General features: G+C 45.3%; 1 protein-coding gene across 1 annotated transcript in view; it reads left to right on the top strand.

Annotated features, from left to right (window-relative positions):
* The first annotated feature begins 820 nt into the window (after positions 1–820).
* The window catches only part of GPAT3 (glycerol-3-phosphate acyltransferase 3), an 84719-nt gene continuing 70823 nt past the window's right edge, over positions 821–14716 (top strand). The window contains exon 1 of the mRNA XM_059144191.1: positions 821–1804. The gene's annotated coding sequence lies outside the window, so the exon portion shown is untranslated. The remainder of the gene's footprint in view (positions 1805–14716) is intronic.

Raw genomic sequence — 14716 nt, 5'->3', positions numbered from 1 at the left:
GCGCTCCAGGCGCATGCGTGTTGGGACGCGGCTGCGCAGCACCGTACCCGCGGCGCGCGCGCACCCTGCGCGGAACGAGCGGCGCGGACGGGGGACGCTCTGTGACGTCATGGAGTAGCGCGAGGGCGGGGCCGCGTCAGGGCCGCGGAGGCCGGGACCCGCTTTTCCTCCCGGGGCTTCGGCGCTGGCGCCCGTTTCGCAGGTCGCGCTCGCGTCTCCTCCGGAGCCTGCCGCGATGTGCGGCCGCGGGAGCGCCTGCGGGGACGGCGGCAGCGGCGGGGGCGGCGGGCGCGGGCGGGGGCGGCCGCGCGGGTGCGTGAAGCTGCGTTTCCTGACGGCCGAGTGCCGGGCTCGGAGCTGGGGTGCGGCTCGGTCCGGGTCTCGGGGCGCCCTGTGGGCCGACTTGTGTGTTTCCTACCGAAGCGGCGTTTCCTGCCTCGCTTCAGCCGCTCTTCGCGGAGGACGCGTTCCGCAGGTCCCGGTCCCCCGAGCGGGGCGATCCCGGGGCGATCCCGGGGCGATTCCGGGGCGGAGACGTAGAACGGGGGACGGTCGCGGGACCAGCCGTCAGCCCTCCACGTGGCGGCGAGTGGCCACGGCCGGGCGCGGGGGACAGGACGGAAGGGGCGCTGGGCTCTGGCCCGACCCCGCGGACGGCAGCCCCGACCGGATCCCGGACGTCCCGGGCAGCTTCACCCCGTGGGATCTCGGTGACCCCGAACGGGAAAAGGCGCAAATTGTACGTCATCAACGAACACCTTTGTCAGAGGACGCGGTGGCGGGAGAACGGGCCGCCCGCAGAGTGGGGGGAACACTGTGAACCGCGCGTGGCGAGAGGTCGTGTCCCGCGTCCGGAGCAGCGGGTCCGCGCCCCGCGTCCGGAGCAGCAGGTTCGTGTCCCGCGTCCGGAGCAGCGGGTCCGCGCCCCGCGTCCGGAGCAGCGGGTCCGCGCCCCGCGTGCGGAGCAGCAGGTTCGTGTCCCGCGTCCGGAGCAGCAGGTTCGTGTCCCGCGTCCGGAGCAGCGGGTCCGCGTCCCGCGTCGGGAGCAGCGGGTCCGCGCCCCGCGTGCGGAGCAGCGGGTTCGCGTCCCGCGTCCGGAGCAGCGGGTCCGCGCCCCGCGTCCGGAGCAGCAGGTCCGCGCCCCGCGTCCGGAGCAGCACGTTCGCGTCCCGCGTCCGGAGCAGCGGGTTCGCGTCCCGCGTCCGGAGCAGCGGGTTCGCGTCCCGCGTCCGGAGCAGCACGTTCGCGTCCCGCGTCCGGAGCAGCGGGTTCGCGTCCCGCGTCCGGAGCAGCGGGTCCGCGTCCCGCGTCCGGAGCAGCGGGTCCGCATCCCGACGGCTCGCGGCAGGAAAGCCCCGTTGAAGAAGGAGCGAGGAACGTGACAGTGACAACGGATGGCCTCGGCGCACCACGACGTTAACTCCGCTTGGCCGTCGGGAGGGCGCCGAGGCGGCACCGATCGCGACGGAGATGCAGACCGGACCGCCGCGGAGATCCGGCTTCACGCGCGTCAGGACGCGGGATAATGAACAGTGCGTTTGGTCCCGTCCCCGTCCCCAGGAGCAGGTCCCTGAACGCGGAGCGTCTCCGACGGGAGGGACGTGTCGTTCGCTCGCGGGGCCGCAGGGCCGACGTCCAGGGACGGAGCCAGTGGCTGCAAACGTCGACTGGAACGTTTAGCTGCGTTCCTGACCTCTTGGTGAGCTTCAGCCTCGTCTGCAGCGGCCAGTGCTTGATTCGGTCCCGCGGACGTGGTGAAGCCTCCCTTACGGCTCCTGGAGAGTGGGATTTCCCCGGATCAGCGGTAAGTGTCCGCCTTCGGCTCAGGTCAGGGTCCCAGGGTTCTGGGTGGAGCCTTGCTGAGCGGGAGCCTGCGCTCGCCCTGCTCGTGCTCACGCGTCCTCTCTCTCGGACAAGTAAATACAGTCTTAAAAAGAAAAGGAGAATCTCCCTGAACAAAAGCAAGCATCGGAGGAGTCGTATAAAATTTGTTGTATCAGCTTCTCTCTCAGAAACTAATAAAAAAATTAAATTAGTTAACAGGGAAATGGGGAAAGGCAGAGCGCAGAGTCCCAAGAACTCTCCCAGCAAGTAGAACTCTTCAGGTGGTTATTAAGAATAAGGTAAATAAGGCAGACCTAGACGGGGTTGAGAAAAGTTCTTAATAGCACTCCCCTGCTCATGCTCTCTCCCACGGTCTCTCTCAAAGAAGTAAATACAGTGTATTTTTTTTAAGATTTTATTTATTTGACAGAAATCACAAGTAGATGGAGAGGCTGGGGTGGGGGGGTGGGATGTGGGACTGGATCCCAGGACCCTGGGATTATGACCTGAGCCCCCTGGGCGCCCTGTATTTTTTTTTTTTAAAGACACAGAAAATCAGGGCTCTTAACTCTTTTTTAAAATTATTTATTTATTTGAGGGAAAGCATGAGAGGGGAGAAGGTCAGAGGGAGAAGCAGACTCCCCGTGGAGCTGGGAGCCCTTTGTGGGACTTGATCCCGGGACTCCAGGACCATGACCTGAGCTGAAGGCAGTCACTTAACCAACTGAGCCGCCCAGGCACCCAGGGCTCTAAATTCTTAAAAAAACAAGTATTCACCCAAAGCAGAACAGAGGAGATGAAGTTTATTGGACACCCTGCAAGGGAACAGCACGTGGGACACAAACCGAGACTGTCTGCCGGGAGTCAGTGGGGAGGGGCTGCGGTTAACGGGGGAAGGTGAGGAAGTGGGGAACATCTAGAATTTTCTTTTTTACTCGTGCCCCATGGGCACATTGAGGAGGTTGCCTAAGGGGCCGCTTGTTTCGGCCTGTGGGGCGCTGTGGGCCCGTTGACGTCCTCGGACTCTCATTGCTCAACTGGTTTCCCAAAAGCACCCTCAGTGCTTAGTGCTCTTGAACCAGAATTTGCTAAGACTTCCTCCACACCATCCAATTGTCTGATAGGAGACTGTGGGAATTCACAGTTCCATAAGAAATGAGTGCTGAAAAAAACAGTCACTAAATGGTATCTTTGCCAGCGTTATGGGTCAAAAATTTCCTCCTGGGTAGTTTCAATTACTCTAACTGGTACTATGCTTGTTCCTGAACTGAGGCATCATTTGGCCGTTTTTATTTATTCTCTTGTAAATTACATCAATATAAATTTGCTCTTTTTCTATTGTTTCTATCTTATTGATTTAAAAGAGTTTTGATGTATTAAAATAATTAAGTTTTCTCTGTCAAATATTCAAAGTGTTTTTGTCAGATTTTTTTTAACTTTTGTGTTTAAGGTAATTATTTTTAATACAGAAATATAAAACTTTGTATTTAAAACTTCCATTCATGTTCTGTATCTTTCTAAGGTGTCAGGTTTAGGAACACTTCCCTGTCTTATGATTTAAAAACTTCTTTTTAAAGATTTCATTTATTTTTTTTGACAGATAGAGATCACAAGTAGGCAGAGAGGTGGGGGGGGGGGAGCAGGCGGCGGGGCTCGATCCCAGGACCCTGAGATCATGACCTGAGCCGAAGGCAGCGGCTTAACCCACTGAGCCACCCAAGCACCCCTAAAAAACACTATTTTAAATAAGAGGCGATTACTGATTGGGATTAATGGACTAATGGGTGAATGGATCCATGCTAGAGATGGTTTACCAAAAGTCTAAATGCTGGATTCACACAAACGATAGAATTGTTTTTAAAAGGTTTTTAAAAAGATAATTGGTACCTTTCTTCACTGAAAGGATCTAGCACTCCTTGGGAAAAAGGCTGATTTCAAGGACTGACACAGAAAATACAAGATGAGCCCGAAACTTTTTTTTAATTCCAGAAAGTAAAGATGGGCTCAAAGAATGATGTAAATAGTCAAGCTGACGTAAGAATCAATTAGAAGAAGGTGAAACTGACCAAATCTGAGGCAATTTAAGTATCAAAATCATGATAGTGATGGATTATGTCCCATTAAATAAAATAAGAATCTTGGAATCCATACTGATAAATTAACAAATAAACAATTGGCGCCAGAGAAAGGTCTTTTACTTTCAGTAGAATACCAACTAATAAATGTAGACGAAATCATGAAATTAGAAAATCTCTTTTGTCAGCATCATTATCATCATCATCAATATAGGCAACAGATACTACAACTGGTGGGTAAAGCTTGAGTAACAGTCTGTTAATATAGTCTCCAAGTATCTTCCCAAAAGATGTTTGTGAATGACAGGAAGAAAAATAATTTTACAAACGCCACCTTAACCAAATAATGAAAGTTAACATTACCAGTAAAGAGACAAATCAAGATCGGATGCTTCCTGATAGGGTGCTCTGAGAATAAAACACCCGATCTGTGATATTCTTGCTAAAGGAGCATCACCTGAATTTTATCACAAAGAAACACCAAACTCAAGTTGAGGAACACTTTGCAGAGTAACTGACCTGTACTCTTCATAAACGTCAAAGTCATGAAGCCAAAAGACTAAGAAGTCACTCTAGATTCAAGAAAACTAAGGAAACTGGACAACGAAATGCTATAAGGAATAACCCACAATGACAGAGACAAACTGGTTCAAACAATATTGAAGTATTGTTGAAAATTTGCTTTACCCGATTTTACTTTGCTTTATCTATAATTAGCATACTATAACTCAGGAAAACCTGAAAAATGGAGAGACTTTGGAATCTCTATTTTAAGAACTCTTTAAAAAATTTACAGGGGTGCTTGGGTGACTCTGTACGTTAAGTGCCCAATTCTTAGTTTTGGTCAGGTCATGATCTCATGGGTTGTGGCACGGAGCCCCAAGTTGGGCTTCAAGTCTGTGGGAAGTCAGCTTGAGATTCTCTCCCCTGCCCGTTCCCTGACTCGTGCACATGCGCATATGCATGCCTCTCTTTCTCTCAAATAAATAATCTCAACACAAATATACAAACAGGCCTCCTCCAGTTACCCAAATTGTCAATCTTTGAATATGTTTGAAATATTTTTTGTGATAGTTTGTAAATTTTCTGTTCACACTAAAACTTCTCTGCCATGCTCTAAAATTTACCATATATAGATAGATAGATAGCTATATATATATAGTTTTTCCAACACGGGGAATTCCTTTAATATGGTCTATTAATGATAATTTTTTAAAACACCCCATTTTACGGGTGAAATGCTTAAGGAACTATGGAAGACATTTTTAGAAATGTCATTGTGCATATCATTCCCAAAACTTTGAGAATACAAAATGAGACGATCTAGTACAAGAGCAGAACAGTTCGAATTTCCTTAAAAGCATAATCTTCCTTCATTTAAAGTTTTACTCCATCGTCATCGCCACCATCATCATCACCATCATAATACAATCTCTACCTCAAAATCCCCATAAACTTGCATGACATGAAACATTTATGGTACGTTCTCGTGAAGATTGGCTTGACTCCTATGTGACAGATTCCTCCCTGCTACATTTCTAATATTGTCAAGTTTTTTCAAAATACCATTTTCATAGTATATGTCTAACATGTGTGAGATCCATTTCCAAAACAAGTGTTACTGGGCATATCCCTCCTCCATGTACTACCATAAGATAGAAGAACGACACCAGAAGAAGTCAGCTTTAGAACATACTACAAAGGAACATTTTGGACCTTGTATAGGTTTCCTAAACTCCAATGCATACTTTTGTGGGAATGTGCTTCCCAGCTGTACTAGTTTTCTAGGGCTACCGTATCAAAAATCCACAGACCTGGTGGATTAAATAATAGAAATTTATTTCTCACAGTTCTGGAGGCTAGAAGTCCAAGATCAAGGTGCCAGCATGATTGCTTTTTTTCTGAGGCCTTTTTCCTTGAGTTTGCAGAGGACATCCTTCTCACTGTGTCTTCTCATGGTCTTCCCTCTGCACGAGCATCCTTGGTATCTTCTTGTATATCCAAATGTCCTCTTCTTATGAGGACATCAGTCACTTGGATTATGGCCCACCCTAATGACCTCATTTTAACTTAATTATTTCTTTAAAGATCCTACCTGCAAATATAGTCACAGTCTGAAGCACTGTTGGTTAGGACTTCAACATAAGAATTTTGGGTGGATGCAATTCATATCATCGGCCTGATGTGTTTGGGATCCCGGATATCTAGCTCCACTGGAGATCTGATCCTGAGATTCATTAAGTGGTTTCCATAAGCAGACTTCCAAACAATCTATATATCAACAAGATGTCATTGGGTATTGTCATAGATAAGCAAAGCTGGACAAAGCTTTTACTTAGTAACTAGTGCCATAGGGGAAAGAACTGAGCTTCATTCTAATTTGTGCAGAGGTGATAGGGCGTTTTAAAGGGAGAATGAGGGGGGTGCCCAGGTGGCTCAGTTGGCCGGACATCTGACTCTTGGTTTCAGCTCAGGTCATGGTTGCAGGGGTCGTGAGATCTGCACTTGGCTGGTAGTCTGCTTGGAGGTTCTCTCCCTCTACTCCTCCCCCGACTTTTATTCTCTCTCATAAATAAATAAATAAATAAATAAATAAATATTTTTTAAAAGACAGATTGAGAGTATAAGGAGGAGGAGCAGCTACAGGTCTGAGCAGAGTCAGAGAAGTGAAAAATTACATAAAAAGGGTAAAAGTTTTGGTTAACATAGATGTGACTAGACCATCTGTTTCTGTTAACTAGCACTTATTAGAATTAAGCTCCCTCCCTCCCCCAAAAGTTCTAGGAGGCAAACACCCTATCTTTCCCGATGATTCCATTTTTGGGTCTTTGAGAAAGACCTTCCTGGTTATAGGAAATACAAATATATCTCAAAGGGACACAGAAAAGATTTATAATTATAAGTCCTTTTTAGTAAATGCTCTAAGAAAGGAACACCAGGGCCTATCATTAGGTATTGGCTGAAACAAACAGCAAGATTTTTGGCAGTCTTGAGCTTTTGCAGGGGGGCGGGCAGGGGGAGGGGGCTGTTGGTCATCCAGGAACCTGGCCTTAGTCTGCTAGGAACCATGCTAGAGTTTGGTCAAGCTTCTTAGTGCATGGGTTTGGATTGGAGCCATTTGTGCTAAGAGTTTTTGTTTGTTTGAAAATTTTTTAAAATAAATTTATTTATTTATTTATTTATTTATTTATTTAAGAGAGAGAGAGAGAAGGCATGTGCATGGGAGTGGGGAAGGGGGCAGGGCAGAGAGGGAGGGAGGGGGCAAGCTGACATGGGGCTCAATTTCACAACGCTGAGATCACCTGACACAAAAACAAAAGCTGGCCACCCAATCAACTGAGTTACCCAGGGCCAAGAGTTTTTATAGTCCTTGGTATCAACATCTTTCTCCCATGATCTTTGGATAAAGATCTGTGATCTAACAATGAACTTTAAAATTCCTAAATATCAGGGTGCCTGGGTGGCTCAGTGGGTTAAGCCGCTGCCTTCAGCTCAGGTCATGATCCCAGGGTCGTGGGATCTAGTCCCGCATCGGACTCTCTGCTCAGCAGGGAGCCTGCTTCCCTTCCTCTCTCTCTGCCTGCCTCTCTGCCTACTTGTGATCTCTGTCAAATAAATAAATAAAATACTAAAAAAAATAAAATAAAATTCCTAAATATCATTCTGAAACAATAGAAGTGACTACAATTCTTTCCAACCATTGGGCTTTCCAACTATTGGATTAACTGACCCTGGAACGTTCTAGAATATTACCAGCCATGGTGCATCTACATGCCTTAATTGGAAACTAGACCTCTAATAATTACTTGTTATTGTTATTTTTCAGGGCCTTAAAGAAACCCAAGAGACATCAAGAATAGAAAAGAGACATGGAGGAGAGTCCCTGGGTGGCTCAGTTGGTTAAGTAGATGACCCTTGACCTCAGCTCAGGTCTTGATCTCAGGATCTTGAGTCCGAGCCCTAGCATTGAGCTCCATAGCTGGGTGTGGAGCCAGCTAACAACAGCAACAAAAACAAACGAAGACAAAGAAAAGAGACCTGGGACCAATAACGGAAGCTGACATCTAAGTATTTCTCACAAAGCCAATAAAAACCATTACTTGATTTGTTTAACTCCATTCAGGGCACATGTCCTCCACATCAGACCAACTAAAGGAAGACTGCAACTGATATTCAAGTTACCTTAAACTGCACATTTATGTTTCCTTGATGAGAATCCCTGGGACATTTCTTCCTATACTTACCTCATCAAAACACAGCGTGTAACTTGGATGTGATTCTGGTGAGCAGGATTTACAGCGTCAGCCCCCAAGGTTTGCTTTAGCTCCAGGAAGCCACCTAGGGGCCATCGTCTAACTGATCACGCAAGGGTATAAAGCCCTGGCCATTTTGGCCCAAAGAGGGACAAGACTGATGGGTCCTGTGTGTCCCCGAGCTCCCTGGGGGTTTGGCTGAGGCTTTCCAGGGCTGCGAGACAGTTTGTTTTTATCTTCTGCCTAACCCTCCTCTCACCCACCTCCCAAGTGTTCATTCCTAATAAACGCCCCATAGGCAAAATTCCATCCCAGTGTTGGCTTTCACTAGACCCAGCATGCACCAGGAGTCATTGGGACTTTGCAAAACTCAAAACAAGTCCACCTGTTGCTCATATTTTATTAGGAAGATAAAGTACCAGGAGCAGTCTGAGGCCCTGCATGTCTGGTTTCTCCAAGGCTTTTTGTTTGACCTGACTGCAAGCTCTTGAGCAAAAATTTGTGATATGTAATTTAGCCCTGACTCTGACCCGAACTGGATAATCCCAGGTTGACTAAAGAATTGAATATAAAATTCAGTTCGAAATACTTATGGTATTTGTGATTGTCATTGATCTTTTTGTCTTTCCCCATTGTCTGATATACAGGTGTGTAAGTGTCGCTCTGCAGCCGTTATCTCAAGGCTAAGTCTAACTAAAAATACCCTGTCAAAAACAGCCTTTATGGACAACTCAGTTCCTTTGGGAGCCGACATTAATCAAAAGGGGGGAACTGAAAGTTTCTGTTGAAAATGATGCAGTCCTGGTTAACTAAGATAGAAACGTCAACAGCAGAACAAAGGTAGATGTGAAACAGTATCACTAGGGTTTTCGTGCCTTCCCGAACTATGGTCTCAAGGTGTGGTTGCTGTTAGATCCGCAAACTCTCTAGCCTTGCCGCAACCCTGTGGAATGAGCTGTTCAGCTCAGCACTCAGTGTTTTACTACTGCCTGCTAGCATTGGAGAACCATGGTTGAAGGGAATCTGCAAGTAATGGAAATTGTTTTCCCCCAGGACCCAGCAGCACGCTCCAGGGCAGACTCTGGGATGGGCCCTCAGTGCTAACTTCAGTCAGCCAGATGACTCAAGTGAAAGAAAACAGAGCCCACTATTCCTAGACTTTTCCCTCCCCTCTGATCACGTCCTTTAATATTTTATTTTTACCTTTGATTATAAATGTTAGGGTCCGTGATCAAAGGAGCGAAACTGATACAAAGCAAAGGTCAAGCAAAGCTTTATTTCGTGCCAGCACCAAGAATCAAACCGATGGGTCGAGGCCGTCCCTTATGGAGAGAGCGACCCCTCCCAGCCTCACAGACTAACTTATATAGAGCAAAGGCCATGTGGTTGAGCCTGGCCACACACAGGTGGCCAATGAGATGGTAACACACAGAGAAAGCTGCACAGTCATGCTAGGTCACACATGGGTGGCCAACTGAATTACAACTCTAGCCATAGGAGCTACTTGAACTAGCCTATCACCTTGGTCAGAACTGGCACCCAAAAGGCGCCCAAACGGCGGGGCCCACATTCTTTGGTAGTTAGGGAGATAGTATTGCGCCCCACTGATTGGATGTCTCCACCTGACCTGACCTGTCCTTGTATTTGGGCTCTGTTATCAGGGACTGCTTGACCATATTTTACTGGTTTCCCGGATTTGCTTCTAAGGTGTTCCTCTGGGGGTGGGGCAGGCAGGATCAGTTTAAGTTTTACTGCATAAACAACAAAAATCACTGTTTAACTGAGATGGAATCACTCTGGCTAAAGAGGCCCTTACAGTAAACACAAGTAAACTCCTAATACACTACTCATGTAAAAGGTCTCTGACTTGTTCTGTGACATGACCCAAGCAAAGCCAGTTTCTAAATTAATTTTTCTGAAATTAATATTTTGAGCCTGGGACACTAATACTGGAGGCGGGGATTGCCAGGCTGAGGGCATACCCTGGGCCAGCAGGCGGCCCTTCCACTGGAGAGTCCGACATATTTGACACCGGAACAAGCACGTTGTTTTTTTTGACATTCTTTCCTCCACATGACAAAATTATTTTCAGTAGTAATCATGAAATAAAATGAATCATAAAATAAAGGCCAGAAAAGAAATGCAAACATTGAAACTTTTCTTTTATTGAAGACTTTGTATAATTATGTCAGGAAAAATGAGTAAACAAATAATTAAATATTTGAGTAAAAAAAGGACAGAAATAAGGGATTAATAATTATTATCAATAATACTGATATATGTTTTTGAAATGGGGGAAACTCATATCTACACATTGGTCTATGTCATAATCGACATCAACGCCACAGTGTCTCTTCCAGAGAAGAAACACGTAGTGAGGTCTAGTTCATTCGGGGTTTGGAATTCCAGTGAAAATAAGAGAAAAGGGCTTATGCTCCCTGCACTGCAACAATGTTGTGTATAATACTACATATAGAACTCGTTGTCAAATATCAGAATAAGGAAGATAACAATCAAATACGGAAGGCACTGCAGCTGCTCGGTTAGACTGGCGTTAGTCAGAGATTCAATTCTTCAGAGGCATGTGCTCACCTAAACTGGGGTCCAGTGGGGGTGGCTGGGTTCAGCCTCTGGCTCAGTTTCGGCTCAGGTTGTGATCTCAGGGTTGTGAGGCTGAGCCCAGTGTTGGGCTCCACGCTCAGTACAGAGTCTGCTTGGAGTTCTCTCTCCCTCTGCCCCTGGACCCCATTCTCTCTCTCTCTCTGATAAATACTTCTTTAAAAAAATGGGACCCAATAATATTCATCTCTATTAAGTAGTTGTGGCATTTTAAATGGGTGGGTTAACACAAATTCAAATCATTTCAAGGAAAAAACACATTTCTTTTACCTTTTTATTTGCATTTTAAAATTTATTTTTATTTTTATAAATATTTTTTATTTAAATCAAATTAAATTAATATATAATGTATTATTGTTTTCAAAGGTACAGATCTATGATTCATCAGTCCTATATAATACCCAGTTCTCATTACATTACATGCCCTTCTTAATGTCCATCACCCAGTTACTCTGTCCCTCTACCTCTCTCCCCTCCAGGATGCTCAGTTTGTTTCCTGAGATTAAGAGTCTCTTATGGTTTGTCTCCCTCTCTGGTTTCATCTTGTTTTATTTTTTTTTTCCTCTCTTCCCCTATGATCCTCTGTCTTATTTTTTAAATTCCACACATTAGTGAGATCATATGATAACTGTCTTTCTCTGATTGACTTATTTTGATTAGCATAATACCCTCTAGTTCCATCCACATCATTGCAAATGGTAAGATTTCATTTTTGATGGCTGTGTGATATTCCATTGTGTATCTCTATATCTACATATATAGATATATAATCTATACATATATAGATATATAATCTATATGACATATATATGTGTATATATATATATATATATATCACGTCTTTTTTTTTTTAAGATTTATTTATTTGACAGAAATCACAAGGAGGCAGAGAGGCTGGCAGAGAGAGAGAGGAGGAAGCAGGCTCCCTGCTGAGCAAAGAGCCAGATGCGGGGCTCGATCCCAGGACCCTGGGATCATGACCCGAGCCGAAGGCAGAGGCTTTAACTCACTGAGCCACCCAGGCACCCCTATATCACATCTTCTTTATTCATTCATCTGTCTGTGAATATCTGGTCTTGTTCCATAGTTTGGCTATTGTAGACATTGCTGTTATACACATTGGTGTGCAGGTGCCCCTTTGGATCATGACATTTGTATCTTTGGAGTAAATACCCAGTAGTGCGATTGCTGGCTCATAGTGTAGCTCTATTTTCAATTTTTTGAGGAACCTCCATGCTGTTTTTCAGAGTGGCTGCATGAGCTTGAGTTCCCACCAACAATGTAGGGGCGTTCCCCTTTCTCCAAATCCTTGCCTACACCTGTTGTTTTTTGTGTTGTTAATTTTAGCCATTCTGACAGGTGTGAGGTAGTATCTCATTATGGTTTTGATTTGTATTTCCCTGATGCGTGATGTTGAGCATCTTTTCATGTGTCTGTTGGCCATCTGGATGTCTTCTTTGGAGAAATGTCTGTTCCGGTCCTCTGCTCATTTCTTGACTGGATTTTTTGTTTTTTGGGTGTTGAGTTTGATAAGTTCTTTATAGATTTTGGATACTAGCTCTTTATTTGATATGTTATTTACAAATATCTTCTCCCATTCTGTCGGTTGTCTTTTGGTTTTCTTGACTGTTTTCTTTTCTGTACAAAGCTTTTTATCTTGATGAAGTCCCAATAGTTCATTTTTGCCCTTGATCCCTTGCCTTTGTGATGCGTCTAACAAGAAGTTGTTGCAGCCAAACTCAAAGAGATTGATGCCTGTGTTCTCCTGTAGGATTTTGATGGATTCCGGTCTCATTTTAGAGAGAAAGAGAGCTTTCATCCATTTTGGGTCTGCTCTTGTGTGTGGTGTAAGAAAATGGTCTGGCTTTATTCTTCTGCATGTGGCTGTCCAATTTTCCAACACCATTTATTGAAGAGGCCATCTTTTTTCCATTGGACATTCTTTCCTGCTTTGTCAAAGATTAGTTGACCATAGAGTTGAGGGTCCATTTCTGGGTTCTGTATTCTGTTCCATTGGTCTATGTGTCAGTTAAAAAAAAAAAAGATTTTATTTATTTATTTGACAGAGACAGATCACAAGTAGGCAGAGAGGCAGGCACAGAGAGAGGGGGAAGTAGACTCCCTGCTGAGCAGAGAGCCCGATGCGGGGCTCGATCCCAGGACCCTGAAACCATGACCTGAGCTGAAGGCAGAGGCTTAATCCTCTGAGCCACCCAGGTGCCCCATGGTCTGTTTTTGTGCCGGTACAGTGCTGTCTGGATGATCACAGCTTTGTAATGAGCTTGAAGTCCAGAATTGTGATGCCACCAGGTTTGTTTTTCTTTTTCAATATCCCTGTGGCTATTCGGGGTCTTTTCTGGTTCCATATAAATATTAGGATTGCTTGTTCCAGCTTTGTGAATAAAGCTGATAATATTTTGACAAGAATTGCATTGAATATGTAGATTGTTCTAGGTAGCATAGACATTTTAACAATATTTGTTCTTCTAATTCAAGAGCATGGAACTTTTCTCCATTTCTTTGGGTCTTCCTCAATTTCTTTAATGAGTGTTCTACAGATCCTTTGCCTCTTTGGTTAATCTAAGATGAGGTAAGATACCTACCCACTCGGTATTTTATGGTTTTTGGGTGCAATTGTAAACGGGATGAACTCCTTTCTTCCCTCTCAATGTTAGTATATAAGAATGCAACTGATTCTGTGCACTGATTTTATATTCTGTCACTTTGCTGAACTCCTATATGAATTCTAGTTATCTACTTAAAGTAGATATTCAATAGTTGTGAATTCATGAAAATGAAGAAAATATAAAGCAGGATTCCTATTCTCCAAGAATTTAGAATCTTAATAAGGAAAGAAAAAAAAATCCAAGAAATATTTACTGTGCCCAGCCATCAAAAATTAAGAACCAGGGGTGTCTGGGTGGCTCTGTCAGTTAAGCATCTGCCTTCCGCTCAGGTCATGATCTCAGGGTCCTGGAAGAGAGACCCCCCCATGGGTTCCCTACTCAGCGGGGAGACTGCTTCTCCCTCTGCCTCTCTCCTGAAGCTTGTGCTCTCTCTCTTGCTCACATATTTCCTAAAATAGCTGACTGCTTTGTGTAAATAATCTGACCCACTTAATCTTCCACTGTCCTTTCTCCACTCCCCACCAAGACCATGCTTTCTCTGCCGAACTTTACCTTCTTGTATTTCTGTCTTAGTCTCTTTGGGCTGTTCTAACCAAAGCAGCCATAAACTAGATGGCTTGTTCACAGTAAACATTTCTTTTTCTCAGTTCTGGAGGTTGGAAAGCCCAAGAGCATGGTGCTGGCAGAGTCAGCGTTTGATGAAGGCTCCTTCTCACAGTTACCCTGTGACGGCTGGCTTTCTGGGGTCTCTTGTAGGGACGCAAGGCCCTGTCTCGAAAGAGAACATATGGAGGGGTTGTTCTGAATCAGAGTCCACTGGAGAAAAGCAAGAGTTCAGCATGATGGTTTCTCATCTGGCTGAGTGGCTACAGTAGTTGATTTCTTATGTGGGAGATGTGGTGTATATTTTTTCCTGTTGGACCTATGACTATTGATTTTTTCCTGTCGACCGTTCTTCTGTTGAGGTGTGTAATTAGTTGACAATTCTTGGTGTAACTGATGTCAAGTGTTACGGTGTGAGAGCTGCCCCTTCTGGCCTCCTGACTCCATTTTAGGGAGGTTTCCTTTATCAGTTTTCCCTGGAATCCATCACCCCACTGGGAGTCAGTTGCTTCCGTGGTGGGAAAGGTTTCTTGACTTTATTTATACTTATAGCTTATGCAACAGCAAAGGAGGCTTGCCCTTGGGGAGGCAGATGTGGGTTTATTTAAGAATTGTTTGCAGGAGATCAAGAGCTTTTGCGTCAGTGCCAAGCACCCAGAGTCTGTATCTTCCACTAGGAGGGACAGAAATGAGGAATAGGACTGCGTTTGGTGCA

This window comes from Mustela lutreola, chromosome 1, assembly GCF_030435805.1.
Source record: "Mustela lutreola isolate mMusLut2 chromosome 1, mMusLut2.pri, whole genome shotgun sequence".
Lineage (NCBI taxonomy): Eukaryota > Metazoa > Chordata > Mammalia > Carnivora > Mustelidae > Mustela > Mustela lutreola.
Note: the sequence above shows the minus strand (reverse complement) of the source record. Positions and strands in the feature narration are given on the sequence as shown.